General features: G+C 39.9%; 1 long non-coding RNA gene across 1 annotated transcript; it reads left to right on the forward strand.

The window, feature by feature from the left end:
• Window positions 1-6,926: 6,926 nt before the first annotated feature.
• LOC132524257 (uncharacterized) lies at window positions 6,927-12,874 on the forward strand. Its single transcript, XR_009541832.1, has 3 exons — window positions 6,927-7,603; window positions 8,039-8,160; window positions 12,594-12,874. It is a non-coding gene; the product is annotated as an uncharacterized LOC132524257 (long non-coding RNA).
• The last annotated feature ends 2,852 nt before the right edge of the window (window positions 12,875-15,726 follow it).

Below are 15,726 nucleotides of genomic sequence, written 5' to 3' on the forward strand. Positions count from 1 at the left end.
AGTCAGAAACCACTGGAGTAGTATTGTAAATACAGACTATTTGACGAAAATGAAAGGTAGCAAACATTTTATCGTTTTTGTGCTGCAGAATTCCATGGGTCATATCTTGCAGAAAGTCATGCAAGACACTAACAAGAAACTAGAGCAGGGTACAAGGGCTTTCATCCCCACTAAAACTCAAAAATTGTGCTTGAAACCACTTTGAAAGTTGGTCACAGTCTGACACAGCTTTAAGTACATACTATGACCCTGTTCAGGAGTCATGCTAGAGATTAGACACAACCTAACCTGTAGTAGCCTTTTGTCTGGTATGGATTTTAAAATAAGCATAAGATCTGAAAACAGTGGGGCAATGCATTTCTGCATTCGGTAATAGCCATCCCATCCCCATGTGAGTCTTTACCTTGGGCCTAATGATGGCTTAATGGGTCATGTTGAACCAGGTTGATTTCAAGATCTGGGATAACTGGGAAACTCTCCATTTGTAATAAAACCTCCCCGCACTATTGAGCTGCCTTATTCCTTATCTCATCCCAGGCAGGGACTGAGGAAAGGATACATGACATGATACTGCTTCTCTATCCATACCTCTTTTGCCTGTTTTCTATTAGATTTGTTTCTAACCAAAGCAGAGTTTTTATTTACCCATGTGTTTTAATAATGAATAAGAGTGTGTGTTATACATTCTGCAACTTTGATATCAGTGCATCAATATGACCATGTTTGTGTTTGGAAAGAGGAAGGAAGCTCACTCCAAAATCAAGTGCTCAGTATCCACCAGTATTCTTTTGAGGTGGCTTAGCAGATTCTTGAAGTACTTATATGTTTTACAATACCTCTTGAGACTTATTGAAACAAGTCTCTTTCATCCTAAGGGTGAAGCAAAATTAAGTTGAAATAAGCCACAATTAAAACTCCATGTGTTGCTTTACAAGGCAGAAGAAAGGGTATCCATATCTCTATCCATGTGTATTCTGTTAACCTTTCAGGCATTTTAACTTTGGGTAGTGGTCAGCATGAAGGGGGACTAGGTAGGAACAAGGCCACCACATCAAACTGATAGTGGGGTGGAAGGAACATTTGACACCTCCCGCCTTTTCTGCCCCCTGTCTGTTTTTAATTTTGCTAAATCATTCCCGTCTGGAGATTGTATATTTTAAGTTGCCTCTCCAAGCAACACAGAGGTACAGTGTCAGAGAGCCTGATCTCAAAACCAGGCAAAGAGATGTGAAAGCTGTAAAGGCCCCAAGCCACAAGAAAGACAGAAAAGGAACAGGGTGGGGTCCTGGCTTAAATGATATTAGCCTTCAGGGTATATGCAGTAACTGGGAAGATGCACTGGGAGACATAACCTTTCTCTCATGGTGAGTGTAAGACTTTTTGTATGTTTGTGTTTTAAAAAGTTAATATCCCTTTGAAAGTTCTAAAGGTGACTTCCTGGGAAATGTGAACTACCATGAAATTTTACTGGAAAAGAGATTCCAAGGCAAGAGACTTCAAAGTGAGATTTGTCCATCATAAATATGAAGGTAATAGACAAAGGGGGAAAACTGGTGACAAAACCTAAAATGTGTTTTGCACATGTGCACATGCATAGAAACATCATGATGCTATGGAGCCCATCAACAGTGACTTTAAGAAAAAATATTACCCTCTCTATATAGCCTAACACCACTCCCAAGTCATGTAGATCTGTTTGGGAGAATTTCAGATTCACGTGTTCTAGGTGTTGGCATTTACACATACATGTTGGCATTTACACATCTATAAGATGGGCATGTGAATAGTTTCATCTACAGAAAAATTATAAGTCTCAGATGAGAAAGCAAGTCAAGTGCTAAGCATGGTGCTTGAAATAGTCAGTACTCAAAAATTATCTGCCATTATTATTTAAAGACTCACATGATATGGCGGGAATTTTTTAAATGTAGTGCAATCATGATAACCAATAGCTTCCTCTCTACAGGGAATAGCCTTGAACCTAATTTACAGTTCTTTCAATTTTTTGTTTATTTTTCATATATACTTCCTCCTGCTCAGGTTTATTGAGGACTCTGTGAATGCAGCATCACTGCAGCCTTGTGCACCACTGTACTAATCTCAAGACAGTGTTAATATTGTGGTTTTAATGAAAGGAATGGTGTGGGCTTACACACACAGATATGCATTGCATGTGAAAAAAAACCCAAAACCTTCTGAATGGCATTTCTTCATGTTTTATCACCATTTAAAGGAATAATAAAACTACCTATTTACTCTTTTTTTCTTTTTTATTATATATATATTTTTAAATTTTACTTATTTATTATTTTTGGCTGCATCGGGTCTTAGTTTTGGCACGCGGGATCTTTGTTGCGGTGCGTGGGCTCCAGGACACATGGGCTCTGTAGTTTGCAGCACGCAGGCTCTCTCACTGAGGCGCATGGGCTCAGTAGTTGTGGTGAACAGGCTTAGTTGCCCCGCAGCATGTGAGATCTTAGTTCCCGGACCAGGGATCAAACCCGCGTCCCCTGCATTGGAAGGTGGATCCTTTACCACTGGACCACAAGGGAAGTCCCATAACTACCTATTTACTCTTTTGCTGATAAAGCAGATGATGTTTATTGTAGTTCTGTAATGTATTTACCTCATCAGTTTCCCAGAAAAATCCCTGTTTAGTTATGTGTCTAGTTGCAATGCCATTCTTTCTTAAAAGTGATAAATTATGGCTTTAGGTTGTTTTCCTTAAGATTTTTTTTTGTATTTGTTATTATCTAATAGCTATAGAAGCAGTGGAGAAGTTACCTCAAATGAGAGAACAATTAGTAAATGAAGACCAGAGATCCATGGTGTTTGTGTGTGTGTATGCACAGGCACATGCACTTGACCAGACACACACAATCGAGCTCTTTTGAATCTGGCATCACAGATGTTGAGACATATTTTTGCAGAGCAGTTTATGATGACATTGATGAGCTATATTGCCTCACAGTGATCTCTCAAGGTGAGCGAAGGCAATCCAACAGATGTGGAAACTAAAGTGTTGGGAGCCCCGGCACAAGCCCCAACAGGTAGAAGCCCAAGAAAGGGAGTGACAAACCAACAAACTGTTCAAACCAACAAATGTAACTCCTGACTGGGGTGTATTTGTTTTTGAGTGAGAGAGGAAAAGTATATTCAGGCACATACACTTGAGCCAGCACTGGAAATCCTATGCCCTGTGTGCATTTATGTATGTGAAAGACATGCGTTTACATACAGAAACCACATAATTATTAGGAACCAACAATGGTGCCCTTGATTCTCACTGAAAATCTCTGTAAGTCACATGGGAAATTTTCCTAAGAGCTTAAATCAGAGCCCTGCCCACTCAGTAACTCAGCAAATGTGTCCCGGCTAGGCTACGAAGATATTCAGAAAATCTTAGATTAGGATAGCAAAAATGAAACATAAACAGTGTTAAATCAAAACTGCCATGGGCATTTTTAAAGTTATTTGGCTTAAGTCATCATGTAATCAGAAATAAAGCATTGCTGCTGCTTTCAAAGGGACAGTTAGAGAGCAGAGTGAAGATTTGATCAGAGGCATATAAGCACTTAAAAGAAAACAGGCACGGATTGTGAGATTACATATTCTAAGTAGGAATCAGCTGCAGGCACTTCTGAATCATTTGTCTTTCTGATCTTTTAGGAATCAGCCTGTAGGCAAACCACGGGGTGAGGCCGGGAATGCCTGGGTGAGGGTGCATGTGCACGTGGGAGGGGTGCTGAGCACCCTCTCTCAGTGCCAACCCCCCGCCCCCTGGAGAAAGGTATGTACAGTCCTTGGTCTACCTGTTGACAGAGGAGTTAGGCATGTTCTCCTGCTGTCTTGCTCCCTGCCAGCACTTCCTCCCTCACCAGTGATGAGACTGGGCTATGCAAAACAGGTACTCTGACTATGCCAGGCTCCAGGGCCAGGCCTTCCTTACTCAGACTAGGTATTTGTCTTTGTGCATGATTTTAAGGGTGTGCTAAAAAATGTGTCTCTGTCCCTAAAATATTACTCCCATCAATTTGCAACATAGCTTCTGAAACTTCACCACTAAAAATTCACATCTTTGAGTTAATGCTAATCATCCGTAGTAAGAGGGGCAGTGGATTAAACTGTTTTTACCCTTTCTACTCTCATTCTAATTAGATTACCAGATAATGCCCTGCTCTCTTGAAAGTGGAAGTAAATATCCAGTGGGAATGGGGCACAATGCAGGTAGAATTCGATAGAAAATTTGGTCAACATGAGAAGTGGAAAAGGTCCAGAGCATATCAGCTCAGGTGAGGGCCACAGTGAGGGGACCTTGTGTAAACAGATTACAGAATTACACCTCTAGGCAGGGGAAGTAGGAAAGAGGAAGAGCCATTCCAAAATGAGTAAATGTTGCCAAAGAACCACTTACCAGCATTTCCTAAGGCTGGTCCTGCTGCTAGAGTGTAGACCTTCCAGCAAAATATATTGTGAAAAAATGTCACCCCTCCACCGTAAACAAATACCCCACCCCCACTCTGTCCCTCTGCCCCAGTTTCTCATTTGGGAAACTTACAGTTACTATGCCAGCCTCCAAGGTTTTTTGGAGGAACAAGAATGTTCAAGGAAGCTAGAGCTCTTCAACCAAATGATTTTATATCTCAGATTTCCCAGCTCTGACACCCAAGCCCTCACTTTGGAACATCAATAAATCCTTGTTATATTGTTGCCTGAGACACCATAAGTAAACCTCTTGAGAAATGTAGAGATGTACACAGACTACTCAGCATAACCTTGTCAAAAGAAGATACAGTACTTTCTGGTAGTTCCTATCCCATAGTCAGGAATAGGTCATTGTTTTTAATCAGAAAAAAATATATATATCTTTTACTATCTTATCAATTCTTTACCTTCTTTTTGCAGGTTTTTATCCTTTAAGAGAACTGCAGATGGTTTTGGTATATAATATATAATATGACCTGTTAAGATTATACCAATGAAATTGGTTTCCTGGAAGACCAGAAGCCTGGACTGTCACCACACCTCCAACCACTCGATGCCACTACTTCCGAATCATGGAACTTGCCTGTCCACTCAGGACTGTGGGACTCTTGGGGAAATTGCCCAGGCCATGTTTCACAAACAGGCCCTGGTACTCGTGGGAAAGGAGCTGTCTTGACTCATAAGAAAGGGGGCGCTCCAGGTTTCGTTATGCGTTTTCTAGAGGTACAGATGAGGTAGGGTGAAGGAGATAGAGTTCATGCCTGAAATAAGGAAAGAGATAATTATCAGGAAAATATTTCTTTAGCTATTCAACCCAGTCCCTTGGGTTAAGAAGGAATTTAGGAGCCCGGTTTTCCTGATACCTTTTTTTTTTTTTTTTTTTTTTTGCGGTACGCGGGCCTCTCACCGTTGTGGCCTCTCCCATTGCGGAGCAGAGGCTCCCAACGCGCAGGCTCAGCGGCCATGGCTCACGGGCGCAGCTGCTCCGCGGCATGTGGGATCTTCCCGGATCGGGGCACGAACCCGAGTCCCCTGCATCGGCAGGTGGACTCAACCACTGCACCACCAGGGAAGCCCTGGTAACTTCTTAATTTTGATAAAAGCATGGATTTAAAAGCGACAACAACAACAACAACAGGGGAGTGTCATTGTCATTTCAGGATCCATCAGTGTCTTCCGATAAAGCTGTATCAGTAATAATATTTTTTAAAGATGTACTTTCATTTTAAGTAGAGAAGAAAAAAAGAAAAGTGAAAAACACACTTTAGCCACTTCATCTCATTCAGTTGAATTTTTCAGGCAAACTACAAACAAGAATGATAAAGTCATTCAGCCTGTGTTATCCCAAATGTCCCTAATGTTTTCCTAAATGTAATTTACTCTCATAGCAACTGCATCAGGAAGACAAAAACCAACAATTATCCACAGTTTACAGATGGGTTAAGAAACAGGCAAACAATCAGGTGAAAAACAACTTAGTTCCCTCATTAGTTGTTTTGTCTTCATGATCCCATGTTTTTATTTTATTTTATTTATTTGTTTGTTTCTTTATTTATGGCTGCTTTGGGTCTTTGTTGCTGCGTGCGGGCTTTGCTAGTTGGGGCAAGTGGGGACAAGTCTTCTTTGCGGCGTGCCAGCTTCTCATTTCGGTGCTTTTCTTGTTGAAGATCACGGACTCTAGGTGCGCAGGCTTCAGTAGTTGTGGCGCACGGGCTTAGTTGCTCCGCGGCCTGTGGGATCTTCCCAGGCCAGGGCTCGAACCCGTGTCCCCTGCATTGGCAGGTGGATTCTTACCACTGCACCACCGGGGAAGTCCCCTCATGTTTTTAAAATGTGTTTTTTTTTTAAAAAAAACCATTGACTTGATTGAGTGCTTTGGTGCTAGGAGGACACAACCTCAGAAGAAAAGAAAGTGATCAATTTTCCAAAATTAAATAATGAATCAGTGGTGGTGCAGCTACTAGAATCAGCCAAGAATATAGTTATAGAAACATTTAATCTCAGAAATGTCATTCCATTCATCAACTCAAGAAAAGCTTTCCTTGTGAACCACAGAGATTAAATAGTTTTAACGGAGATTATATCTAAGGAGGCCACCCAAATTCACCTTTCCGTTATTCATTCCCTGGTTGTAGTCTAGAGACATTAGGTATCTTGGTCCAGAATTACACATTTTCCATTGAAATTAAGTATGTTGGGTTTTCCTTTCTTTGGGCTAAAATTAGTAGTGAATCACAGACTATTTCTACCAGATAATGTTACCAAGGAAAAATGTCTCTTTAAGGTTCTTGTGGATTAGATAGGCAAAATTTTCCCTGTACGAGGCTGTGCCTCTGAACAATTATGATGCTGACCCAGCAAAAGCAATGTCTACATTTCATCTTTGGAACCTGAGGAGGAAAACTAAAACAAGTGGTCATTACTGAAGGGGGTTTCAATAATTGCTTTAATGGGACAGAGTGGTTTTATGTGAAGGTCTTTGTGACAACTCAGGAAGAAACAATCAAAAGGAAAACTGTTTTTACAGCTTGTGACAAGGTAATACCAATAAATAGGAATGGCGCCTTGATCGTTCATCCCAGAGACCCTGATACTTAGTTTGACTGTATAATTTATCGTCCAAACCAAGATTTTTTTTTAGGGAGCAAAAGGGGGTGCAATTAACAATTACGCTGGAACAACAGGTGTGAATTAGAACATTTCAGGCAAACGGGATAAATGATCACCGTACTAATACTAGAAAGGAGAAGGATTAATTATAAGAGAAGAACACTGACATGGGGCAGGTTTCTAATTAATATTTAATATGGAAAGGAATTTTTTAAAGGAGTTTAATACATGCTCATTTTAACTATAGAGGTTGATGATATCCCAGTCATATCCTCTTTGTACTGATCATTAAATCAGTGAGTCTTATCTTGTTAAATGGTAGGTTATTTTATATATTTCAGACACATTGAAAGGAACATTGATTTTTTTTAACCCTGAAAACCAATTAGTAGAGCATAATAATGCCCTTGTCTCCTGAACATGAATGCCCATTCCATTGGGGAGTAACCCACTTACCTGGAAAACAGGAGTTTTCAATCTATCTTTTTGGATGTGTCGCGTCTTAAAGGTAATGTTTATTCCATATCATCTTGGGGGATAAAAGACCATTGTTAGCATGGAGTCTTGGCACATAGTAGTAGTACACAATAAATATTTGTTGAATAAGTGAATGACATGTACTCAGCAGAATAATTTTTTAAAAGAAATATGAATACATATATAGAAAATCATATATTTGCTTTTATTCAACTCTTTCTAAATAGTTGCATAAACAAGATAAAAGTACACACTGGAGTCAACAAATTATCATTTTGCATGTCCTTAAAAATCACAGCAAAGCAGGTTGCTATTCAGAACTTACAGAGGAGACAGTATCTCTCTATAGATCCTGCAAGCTTAAGAGATGAAACAGTTTTTCTCTTCTTTTGGATTATTTGTTAGTATTAAAAATAAAACCCGGTTTTCACACTTAATTGAAGTATTCTATCCCTCCCATGCTTAGGACGGTTATCTTGGAAAAGGGATTTGATGTTGGTGTTGAAGAAAGCTCATCAATGGCTTGGCAAGAAATAAGAGATGAAGAGTTCTGGAAGCCTGTAAAGAAAAGCTCATAGAAGAGAACAGGTGGAACTTTAGGAAAGGACACCAAGGAACTAATAATATTTTTTTTAAAGGATTGTTATATCTGATGTAACTTTGGGGGGAAGCTGGGTGAAGGGTACACGGCACTTCCCTGGACTATACAAATACTTGTGAGTTTATAATTATTTCAAAATAAAGTTTAAACAGATTTTTAAAAGGAAAACGTGAGAAAGTTGAGATGGAGAAATAAACTGCCTTAAGACAAATTTCATGTAATTTGAATGTGCTAAAGGAAACTATAGTGAATCCTTCAACATTCCTTATTCAATATTCAGGAAATATTTTTTGAGCACCTTTCTCTATAACAATCATTTTTCTTGATGTTGAGAATACTGTGGTGAACAAAATAAAGTTCCTGTTCTCATGGAGCTTACATTCCAGTGCAGATATATAATGAGCAAATAACAGTCTAATAGATACATAATGCTTCAGATTATAGTAACTGCTCAGAATAAAAATAAAGGGGTGAAGGGGGCACAGCAAGATAGGCAAGTGCTATTCTAAAAGTGTTCAAGGAAAGCTCTCTGATAAGGTGACATTTGGGTAGAATAAAGGGAGGGAACTGAGCCATGTGGGTATCTGAAAAAAGAGCACTGCAGACAGATGCTACAGCAAGTGTGAAGGTCCTGAGGTGGGAGTATTCCTGGCATGTTCAAAAAGCTGCAAGAAGGTCAATATGGCCTGAGAACAGGGAAGGGGGTGATAGAGGATGAGTTCAGGGATGTAGTGTGAGTACTGGAAGCATTATAGGCCTTGAAGACAAAGGGTCTGTAGTTTAGGGCCAGGTTGGGGTTTGGTCATAAAAGTTGAAAGACATCAGCATGGAAATGGTATTCAAAGTCAAGAGGCTAGATGAGATCACCAAGAAAATGAGTTTAAATAGAGAAGGCAGGTTGACTCAAGAACTGAGCCTTGAGCAGTCCTGATATTTCAAGATGAAGAGGATAAAGGAGAAACGAAAAAGCAGCAGACTGTGAGGGAGAAGGCGATCCAAGAAAGGTGTCCAGAAGGCCAAGAGAAGAAAGCGTTTCAAGAAAGAGAAAGTGATCAACTGTAAATGAGATGAGAGAGAAAATGAGGATTAAAAATTGATCATTGGATTTGGCAAGTAAATGCCCTAAGTGGCCTTGACAAGACAGTTGAGGGAGAGTGGTAGGGCAGAAAGCCTGAGAGGAGTGGTTTTAAGAATGTATGGGGAAAAAAAAAAGAATGAATGGTAGGGGAGGAAGTGTCTTTACAAAAGGAAAGACAGCTCTTTCAAGGAAAATTGCTGTAAGGGAGCACAGAGAAATGGAACAGTATTTGGAGAAGGTGTGTGGAATTGAGAGAGTTGAGTGGAGGTTTCACCACTAAAACTAAGCAAACAAAGTAAAACAAAGCCAAGAGTTTTGTTTTTGTTTGAGATTGGAGCTATAGCATATTTATGTGCTGATAGGATTGATCCAGAAAGCAGAGAAATTTTCTTGAAATAGATAGTTAGATTTAACCCAAGGTTGAAGTCTGTAAAGTAAGAATGAGGGGGATTTCAGCTGCATCATTCTGGAATGATTTAAAGGGAAAGTTGAGAGAGGAACTGTCACTAGTGTTACTATCGTTTCTTGGTCATGACCTTATCTGGGCCCTACTCATAGAGGGGAATGTAGGAGAGCAAAGATAAAGGAACAGAAAGTTCAGAAAACTTCAGGGAAGAAGTCAAGGAAGAGATCTGAAGTGAATCTGTGGGATATAAAAAACAAAAAATGGCTGACTGGAAGGGCTGTTCTGGGAAATTTTGATTATAGGTGTGTAGAAGTCAAGTGCAATCCTTTGGTTGGGTTTATAAGTTTTTAAGTTATTGTGAATTAGTATGTAGTTTGTGTAAAAAAAAAAGCAGACAATATAGAAGTACACAGGACAAGGAAATGAAAGCACACACACACACACACACACACACACACACACACATACACATTCTTTCTCATATTCTACTCTCTAGGGGGAACCACTGTTAATTTGGTGCATATCCTTAGAGATGTGTATGGGTGTATTTATAACATACATATATGTATGTATAATTAAGTTATAAAAATAGAATCATATACTATTCATACTATTCTTCAACTTGCTTTTTATACCGAACAACATGTCTTTTGTATTTTTCCATCTCAATAAAAAAGGCTCTACCTCTGTCTTTATAAAAGAAAATGAATAGATAACACATGAATGTGATACACTATATAAAAGGGACAACAGGGTATATAGAGAATCTCCCTCTAATTTCCCAGCAGTCAGTTTCTCCCCAGAGGCAACCACTATTACCAGATACTTAAATGTTCTTTCACAGCTAGGCAATGTGAATAAACACAGATATGTTGTATTTATATAAATGGCAGATTACCATACATGTTGTTGTATATCTTGCTTTTTAAATTTTAACTATATATCTTAGACATCATTCCATATAGAGCTGCCTCATTCTTCTAAATGGCAATATTGTATTCTGTCTTTACTTAATCAAATCCTATAGCTGGCTATTTCTAACTTTTCACAATGAAGTGAATTCAACCATACTGAGCAAAAATTTAGAGTTTATTCAGCAAAGGAAAAGAGAAGAAACCAAAATACAGAAAGACCAAAAAAAGGCATTTTAAACTATAAAGAACTGTAGATTAAAACTAAGTCTGGAAAAAAAAAAAAAAACTAAGTCTGGGGCTTTGTCTATGTGGCATTAAAATTAATTCTTGAAAAGTAATTTGAAATTCTAGGTGCTGATATTTTTATTTTCAAAAAGGAATTAATCTTTTTATTACTTTCAAAGAAGATATGAACAATGAAGAGCATCTCTCTGTTTTGAATGCCTGAACTCTCTTAACAACCCTGATAAAGCATTTTTCTGGGACCAATCAGTGAAGGTCTAGAAAGTCATTTTTTGTTCATAAAAATGCCTGGTTAAGAAATCATTCTCCTCCATTTGGTATTTGTTAATGGCTATTACAGTTGACACTATTCATAGAGGCTGGGTTTACAGATATTCTGAATAAATTAATGTCACTGAAATGACACATCTACTAGGAAACTCCAAGGGGAAAAAAGTGATGTTTTTCCCTGTGTATAAAATACACTATTAATTGAATTGTCTAGAAAGACAACGTTCTGTGGTGGCTGGAGTCTTAAGGTATGAGTCCTCATGTCGTTCTTTGACCACTGGGTGTGTGAAGTTGCATTATTCTATTCTCTTTGCTTCAATTTCCCATTTGGAAGACAAGAGAAATAATTGTGTCTGGTGCCTCTACCTACCCCCCAAGCCATGCTGAGAGAAGCAGAAGTGAGAACCGGCACATGGCAGAAAGTTTTCCAGTAAGGTACTGTTTCTGTCATCATGTTAGTGTGACTGACCCGGTGATGTCTCAGAGTGGGTTTAGAGGCAGCGAGATGTGTGTATCAGAATCAACTAGGGAGATTTGTCAAGCCACTCCCTGCGTTGCTCCTTCCTTCCATCACCTGTTGAGAACCACTGTAACTGAAGAAAACTTCAGTGACTAGTTCCAGCAGGTATGGGACATAAGTATTGAGTTCTAAAGAGTGGAAGATGGGCACACGTTGATTAAGGTCAAGGACTTCTGTTTCAGGAAGAGCAGAGTTGAATGTTGGCCCCACTCCTTCATTAACTATAGGATTTTAAACAGTCTTTTCCACCTTTTGAAGCCTTCATTTCCTCACCTGTAAAACACCTGCCTTTAAGGTTGTGGCTGCCAGGTCACTAGTTAGTGCTCAGTAAATAGTTATGCCACTGTTTCTTCAGTAACTCCAACCTTAATTGTCCACTCTGAACCATGGATTTAAGGCGGTATTTGTCATTCTCTCATAAAGGTTTAATAGAGGTAGGATCCTTACACACATATACGCTTAAATGTAGAATTTTAAGGCTGGAAATAACTTTAAAACCATAAAGATTACCCTCACCAAACTCTCACCTTATGGATGGCAAAACTGCGGCTCAGAAAAGCAAGAGATTTATCCAAGGTTACAGGGATATGTCTAAGGGTCAGGAATAGAGCCACATCTTCTGTCTTCCTGTCCAGCACTCTTCACTTCCTGCCTCTCAAACCACACATTTAATAAATACAAAAATACTTGCTTTAAGAAGTTAACGATGAGGAAGTTATTTCCTTTCTATGGCAGGGTCAGTGACGTCATCACATAGAACAAGAAAAATCCTGTGAGATGGCCCTCATCCAGCTAATAAAATTAATAGCACAGGAAGGTGTGGAAAACTACGTCCTATTATTGCAGAGGTGGCATCCAAAGACCCAGAGACGAGTGAGTGACAGCGTAGTCTCTAGGACCCAGATAGAGACCCACATAGTGAGGCGAAAGACAGTGTATCAGGAGAAGAGTTTCCAATATCCCTAACGGCCCCAAATCTGCTTACCCAGATTGTTCCTGGACTTCAAGCTGCTGTGCCTCCCTTGAGGACTCTCAAGATTTCCAAAACCTTCAAGTTTTTTCGCATGGCTGCTTCTTCCTCATATCCTCGACTCCTGCTCCGTGACTAATACGGACACCAGTGTATCTGCAATGAACTTATACAATTCCCCTGCCCTGGATGAACCACACCCACGGGGAATTCAGGAAGCAGAGCAGGGGCAATGATTAACACCAAGAAACCTTACATTCAGGTCAGCAGATGAAGGCAACAGATCAAGTCTGTGACTCTCAAAACAGGCGCAAAGGATCTTTTGGGCTCCCTCAACAGGGAAGGGCACCATCACCGATTGAAGAGTTACGCTATGGGTCTGATTCCCAGGACCAAGTGGAGTGGAGGGGAAGGTCACAGAACTGGAAACACACCCAGTCCAGTTCTGGACACCTGCCTGTCTGCCCACGAATGACCACTGTGGAATCTGAGGCAAGAGAACAGCCCCCAAAACTCAGCCCGGAGTCTCTGACTCTGAGCATGGCCCGGCCCTGCAACCACAGCAGTCTCCATTCCAGGCTTGGTCACCATCAGGAAGGCATCTGTTACCTCCTGCTTGGCCTCCAGTTCTGTGGTCGCCAGTATAACCCAACGGCCATAAATTTCAAACTCAGCTACATGTTGCCCTACTTCTAACTCTAACTGCCTGCAACTTGCCCTTTGAGAAAACAGCTTTACTCCTGAGTGCTCTCTGCTAAATGAGTGCCACCTTGTCTCTTTCCTCCACATCATCATTATAATTAATAAGCAACAATATCATCCCTGGTGGTTATGTTCTTATTAGGTGTTAACTGGCCTTAACATCATTATCTCATTAGGCCTTTCCACCTAAATTACTTTATCAGCTTCCCTCTGAAGGGGGTCTGGTACTGTCTGGCTGAAAGGAATCCCCTGCACAAACACGAGAAAGCGAAAGGATAATCACAAGCATTTAGACCTGCTCCAGATATTAATCTTCTTAAAAAATTTATGCTATTTCTACTACTAGGGATACTTTACATTGCTGTAAACCCTCTCATCCAGTGTGTTTAAAGCAATACCCAGGAGCTTTTTAGCTTAATCGCACTCATTTGATGAGGAAAAAAAAATATTGTAGAAGAATATATTCTAAAATATTTACAACAGTAAAAAATCTCCCCTCCCCCATCACTGCCCACATTTCTAGTTGGATAAATTCTCTCCAGTTTTTTTCCTTAAGAGGCTGAATTTCAAACTTTTATATAAAAGACTGTGAACAGATTTGCTCACTTTGTCCCCACTTCAGTTGTTCTAGATGCAATCTTTTCTTCAACTTCCCCTGACAGTGCTTAGCATTTCTTTAATAGCACTCATTTTGTAATTTAACATTTTGTAAGAAGTAGATGAAGACAATTCTACTCGTAGATGAATGGACGACCCAGACTAATACATTTCTCTAGAAATGCTTTCATTCCTGAGGACAAATGACACTTACTGCTTCCTCTGTTGTCCTCAGGATTTCACGTTAACCGTGAACTCTTTTCATCTGTTCCTCCTTTATTTCTAGGTTGTGCACGTTCTCCAGAGGTTGGGGGACATGCTGCCGAGAGTTCAAGCCTGCCCTTTCCACCTATTAGTCACGTTTTGTTTTCCATCCCAGTTACCTCCTCCCTTCCTTGCCTTCCTGTGTACCTTAATCATCTCCCATGTAATTCATCATTCATCCTCACTTTCCATAGTAATTTCCTATTTTAAAATGTCTTATTATCTCATATTCCTCATTAACCACTTATCTTTCAAACTCTGTTGTTCATTTAATTTTCTCACAATTTGTGTAGTTATTTGGTTTGCAGCATTCATTTCCCCCTTCTTGCTCACCCACCCATCAGTCATCTCTTTCCCTTCTCCTTTCTACTTTCCAAGTCCCAAGCTCTTTTTTTCTGAAGGTGTGGATCATGATTTGAAATGGTGGAGATGAATCTTAATGTCCCCAGACTCTCTATTTATTAATTTTTAATATCAAATTATCATCCCATGTGGGAAATCTAGGTTTCTAATTCTCAAGCCTTCCTACAGAGGCAATCAAATTCACTAGGTCTCTTTTTTTTACTTAATTGGAGATAATACAAATCTCAAATGAAATATTGCACAGTTGGTGTTTATCTGAGATGCGCTGACCATTCTTTTTCCCCTTTGCAATTGAAGCCCAGTATCGTGGCCAAAAGACATTAATGTCTTTTGCATCTGTGTCATATAAAACTTCTCTTAGCTTGAAAGTAAACCCCTAAATACAAATCCTGCTGTCATCAAACTTTCTGTTAATGCCCAGTCTCTTCTCCAAGAAAAGCATGACTTTACTTTTTAAACTTTTTTGTTTGCGTTTTCTTTTGTTTTTGAAACTTCACAGGCTTCAGAGCCTTCTTCCATTTCTCTTGATCTTCCTTTCCTCCTCCTGAAATCTCAGGATAATTAATTTCAGCAAACTCTGGAGACATTCATTCTTCCCTTTATTTTCTCTACTTTAGGATCCTTCCTCACTTCATCCTTTTCCAACTGGTACCTTCCTATTTCAAGTGTATGACAGGGACCAATTCCTGTCTTTGCACAGTCCCACCTTTATGTTCTTCCTCACTTCCCCTCTACTGGTTTATTTTACTCGACACGTGGACTCTGTTTCCATCCGTGAGCATGGTCAACAGTTTGTGTAGCTGCTGAAGTTCTCCCAGCCTGCCTCCCTGGCCAAGAGGGCGGCCCTCTTCTTCCCACAGTGCCCCTCGGATGCTGGCAGGGGAAAGGCATTGTGATCATCAGCTTTATTAGTGATGACATCAAGGCAATGGGAATAAACACACTGACCAAGGGACAGCCTCGTTACCCCATGATTAAAGAAGGAATTGGGGCAATTTCTCAAATTCTGTCTCCCTATTGTACTTCTCTGGAGATCTGTGTTCAGTTTTCAATGGATGTTTATTGGATTTCCAACTCCATCACAGGTATATGATGGAATAAGGTAGTAAATTGTAACCACTGAAACCTACCATGCATTTCCATATGATTATGAGTTTCATTCTAAGCTAGCCTGGGAGTTTCCTGGCGGTCCAGTGTTTAGAACGTGGTGCTTTCACTGCCGAGGG

This window comes from Lagenorhynchus albirostris, chromosome 8 (assembly GCF_949774975.1).
Source record: "Lagenorhynchus albirostris chromosome 8, mLagAlb1.1, whole genome shotgun sequence".
NCBI lineage: Eukaryota > Metazoa > Chordata > Mammalia > Artiodactyla > Delphinidae > Lagenorhynchus > Lagenorhynchus albirostris.